Genomic DNA, 5,433 nt, shown 5'->3' with positions numbered 1-5,433 from the left:
AGATTAACACATTGATAAACTACAATGTACTGTATACTTTCACCCCTGCACACACTCAAAAAAGTATTATCTTCTTTTGATTTAAGTCCACAGCACATAAAATGAAAAAATGAAATATATTCCCTAATTTTACTTTAAATATAAAAGTTATTTTTAGAAGTAGGCTATTCAAGTCATTACATTTCTTAAATAATTTCTATTCTTAATGATTTAAATTTTAAATTTATTAAAAAATTTAATTATATCAATTAATTAATATTTTATGTATACATATGTTTTCTCTGTTGACTACCCTGTTCACATTATCAATGACAATGCACATACTTTAGATTAATTTTTAAAAGTAGAATTTAGATCCAATCAATCAACCACTATTTTATCCAATATTTTTACTAATCTTTTTTATTTCAACACAAAATAATACTGCCTCATTTTACTATTTTGTTGCCTGCATTGGTCACTGTTTAATTTGATATTGTAATTGTGTCAAGCTGGGTGTGATTTAAAACCTAATCTTAAAGGAAATGCTACAGGACAAGTAGAGCTTAAGAAATCTTACATGAATTTAAGCCACACACTTTAAATGCTTCCTATAGGTGCTCTTGTGAAACAGACATGTTTCCTTAGGTTTTGTGAACCACAAGTGTTTTCTTTTTTAATTTTAAGCTTAGGTTTCTAGTATATTCAAAGATGCTATAATACTATAAAGCTGTGTGTGTTCTGTATAGTTACTATTTTAAAAAAGATCTATTGTGCAACTTGTTTTTCAGGTATTATGGGTGTTTATCCATGGTTTTATGTGATATTTAGAAATCAAAGTAGACTATTTAGTATCAAAGTAGTCATAGGCTTTATTTTTATTGCATGTGCTATACACATTCATTGTAGAAATATTTAGGAAATTATAGATTTTAGATGAAGATTTAAAAGTATTTGGTTTTATTTAAAGTGATATCAGTAAGTTTTTTCTTCATAAACTTACTGAGTAATTCTGTTTAAAGGCTCTATAACTTTTGAAAGTTGTACACTTTAAAATTACAGAAATATTCTGTTCTTTATATATTATAAATCATACATATATAAAATTTTTACACAATGGTTCTTGACTTATTCATTATACATAGAGTTTATTTTTATAGTTGTATGATTGCACAAATTCATGTAAAAGTATAGTTTGATTCGTCCATAGTGTAATACAGAGGCATAATACATATCTCCACCAGGAGAGTAACCTCCCCTCAGTGAAAATATCATCTTGAAACACCTTTTTTAGTTTAAAAAGAATGTTATCTACATATCTGCCAAATATTCTCTTAGAATGAATAACCAAGTTATTTAATTATTTCCAAGAATTTAAATAACCAACTCTTACCCTTTTCTATTCTAGATACACTCAATTAAAATCACTTTGTCCCTTTTTAAGGGATTAATTATATTTTATTACCCACACATATTGTAGGAACTATTTCAACTTGACAAACATTTTTTGTCAAGTGAAAAAAATCACATTACATTAGGGTTCAGATAGTCAAACTGACATAATAATGAAAATTAACTATATTAATGGATATTCTAGAAACATTTGCACTTTTCTTTCTTGTCTTGGAGCCTTATCTTTACCAGTTATTCATTGATTAACCTCATAAAATATTATTCTCTTTGAAATGCACTTTGAATAATTTTCATTCTTTTTGTCTTAATCCTTGGAAAAATATTAGATAACAAAATAATGTTTTCATTAGATAACAATTAGAGAATGTTCTAAATAATACTTCTTTTAGTAAGTAATATTACTTTAAAGTAATACTCTAGTACAAAGAACAACAACTGAAGAAAAGCTGTGCAACATCTAAAATGTGAAGAATCACAAGGTCATTAACTATGGTCACTTTTAATTTTTTGATTTTGCTTTGTTATTTGTAGCTGTAATTTTTTTAAAAAAAGTATGAACAGGTTTTTGTGTAAATATATTAGAATCAATATTATGGAGCATCTTTAACTGAAAAACATGTAGGTAGTAAAACTGACTGCATTAAATGTAATTGCAGTGCATAAAGTGAGTATAATCTGTATAAAGTGAGTACCTATAAAGTTGTTCTTGTATTGCAATAACATATATTCTGACATTTTTTAAAATATATTTTATTGATTTTTTACAGAGAGGAAGAGAGAGGGATAGAGAGTTAGAAACATCGATGAGAGAGAAACATCGATCAGCTGCCTCCTGCACACTCCCTACCGGGGATGTGCCCACAACCAAGGTACATGCCCTTGACCGGAATTGAACCTGGGACCCTTGAGTCTGCAGGCTGATGCTCTATCCATTGAGCCAAACCAGTTAGGGCTCTGATATTTTTTAAAGTCTTTTTTTTTTTGTCAACAGGGCCTACCAATTTTATTATCATCAAGGAATCTAAAATAATATTTAGCACATTAACATCTTACAATTTCAAGTATAAATCATTATTTGTGTTGTATTAACCAGAACATTATATACTAGAGGCTCAGTGTACAAAATTTGTGCAGGGGGGTTTCCCTCAGCCAAACCTGCCCCCTCTCACAGTCCGGGAGCCTTCAGGAGATGTCCTACTGACTGTCCTAAACTGTAGTCTGGCCTCCCTCTGCAGGCTGATCAGGGGAAGGCGCTACCCCCATCACCTTGCTGCTGCTGCCACTGCCAGACATCAAGGTGTATTCATCAACACGGACTCTAGTCCCTTCATCACGAAAATTGGCAACTTTCTTTAGGCATTTTCAAGATGTCTCTTTCATAGGATATGATAGGATGTGACATTTATTTCTCTTTTTTTATCCTCACCTGAGGATATTTTTCCATTGATTTTTAGAGAGTGTGGAACAGAGAGGGAAAGACAGAGAGAAACATCAATGTGAGAGGGACACTTTTATTGGTTGCCCTCTGCATGAGCCATGACCTGGGCCCCGGCCAGGGAGGAACCTGCAACTTAGGTACATGCCCTTGATCAGAATTGAACCCAGACCCTGCAGCCCACAGGCCAAAGCTCTATCCACTTAGCCAAACTGGCTAGGGCAGGATATGACATTTCTTAGCCCCTCCAGCAGCAGACCTTCATTTTTTTCCTCCAGGAGTGAGGTGGAAAAACCCTAGATCACTTTCTTGGATTCTTATTACTGAAGTTATTAAGAACGCTGCAAGTGGTGTACAGGAAGCTTAGCCAATGAGCGGTAAGAAAAGGTGTTTCGACTGCAGCTCACGGGCAGAGACGGGTCTGCTAGAGCGCTGTCTCCCAGCAGTGGCAGCAGCCTATCCACTCCCACTCCCGGGCCTGCTGGGGTGCTGTCTCCCAGTGGCGGCAGCCTGGGCACACCACCCTGCCTCTCCTCTCCCTCTCCCAGGTCTGCTGTGGCCAGGTGGTGGCGGTGGCAGCAGCGGCTTGGGCATGCCTCCCCACCTCTCCGCTCCAGGGCTGCGCCATCCATGGCTTGCCTCACAGCACAAGCAGTCCCCTCCCACCCATCTGTGTGTACAACCTCCTCCTGAGCCGTTAGTGACTATTATGGTGTCCCAGCTCATTTGCATATTACCTCTCTATATATATCTATATCTATATATCTATCTATCTATCTATCTATCTATCTATCTATCTATCTATCATCTATCTATTTATCTATCTATCTATCTATCTATCTAGACTAGAGGCCCAGTGCATGAAATTCGTGCATGAGTAGGGTTCCTAGGCCTGGCTGGCAATCAGGGCCAACCTGTGGGGCAACCGGCGAGGTGCTGGGGTGGGGGGGGGAGGCTCTGCTGGCCTGGGGCCAGTGGGTTGGGGGAAGCTCCTGCTTTGAGCATCTACCCCCGGGCAGTCAGTGCACATCATAGCAACCAGTCATTCCACCAGTCATTCTGTCGATTTGCATATTAAGATTTTATTATATAGGATTGGCATTCCTGTAGACCCATTGGAAGATAGTCTTTCTTAATTAACCCAAAGCAATGAAGTAGATAGAAGTAACTCATGTTTACTTAAGTTGTAGTTTTGTGCATTTTATTGTACTCAAATTATTTGAACATTGGCAATATGTTGTCATTTATTAACCACTGTATTTCATATATTATACTAGATAATGAAGTTTACCATTTCAAATGAAATTAATTAAATATTTCCCAAACTCCTACTATGAGAAAAGCAATTTGGATAATGATTGTAGTTATATTGAGGGAGGAATTATAGGTGAGAAGCATGTGAGACAATCAAGGTTCTCCTCTGCTTGTTATTAGTGTAAAAAATCCCACACCCAAGGAGTTTAACTGAAAGGTTTTAAAATGTCTTTTCAAAAAATATTTCATTTTCTCCAGTACAGAAATTTCCTGAGTACAACTGGTTTAAAATCCACTAAAAAGAAAAAAATAAGAACACATAAAAGTGAGAAAATACAAAACCCAATTTTTATCATAGTAATGAGGTGTGTGTGTGTGTGTATGTGAATATTGCTCTCAATTTACCTCCTAACTACATATTAGGTACTTAACCTAAATTTCTTGAAATCTGAACTGAGCAAGGATGTTCTTAACCTATTTCAGGAAGCATCTTAAAGTCATCAACACTTTCTTCTTTCTTTATTCACATCCAAGTAGCAACCAAATCCTGTTGATCTTACCTCAAAAATGCCTCTGATATTTGTTCCTTTGCCGCTTTCTCATTCAGCTCTTTATGACTTACCTTTTCTACTGCTGATGTAATCCTGCTACCTACTTTCATTTGTCCAATCCATTTTGTACCCTTTACCTAGATTACTCTTTCTAAATCACAAATCTGATCAAGTGAAGCCTGTGACAGAAAAACATCCCAATGTTACCCCATCGCAGACAGAATGTATATTTCAAGAGATTTTACAATTTTAACCAGGTCTACTTGTTAATCCCTATCTCCTGTTACATCATACATCCCACATCTTTGTCATATCTGCTACTCTTTGTATTTTGATCATGCCATTAATTTTGATACTTATAAAAGGGTGAAAATTTTACCAGAATTATTTTGAGCACTTCCTTTGGTTAAGACATTGTTGTGAGGACAACAAAAATAGTTAAGCTGTGGTCAGTGAAGTAGATGCACAATTGTAGAGATAAGGCAAGGAAACAGACACTTTTATTGAAAGAATGTTACCTGTAAATCTATTAAAAATAAAAGAAGCCTGGATGATATGCTTTTAAAATATATTTTCTATGTATTAACATTAACCTAATGTAACTCTTAAAACCTCAAGTAAATGACTAGGTCATATAACCTTTGAAACATTAGTTTCTGGAAACTGTTTCCAGAAAATTGATGCTACATCATTGTGTGATTCCTAATCAGAGTAAGCCAGATGTTCAAGGCCAATTGGAGTATGGGGGCCCCGTCCAGAGTACGCTGGATGTTCAAGGCCAATTTGCCACACACAGGTGCA

Source organism: Myotis myotis, unplaced genomic scaffold, assembly GCF_014108235.1.
Source record: "Myotis myotis isolate mMyoMyo1 unplaced genomic scaffold, mMyoMyo1.p scaffold_m19_p_4, whole genome shotgun sequence".
Lineage (NCBI taxonomy): Eukaryota > Metazoa > Chordata > Mammalia > Chiroptera > Vespertilionidae > Myotis > Myotis myotis.
The sequence above is the reverse complement of the archived record's forward strand: the minus strand, read 5'-3'. Positions refer to the sequence as shown.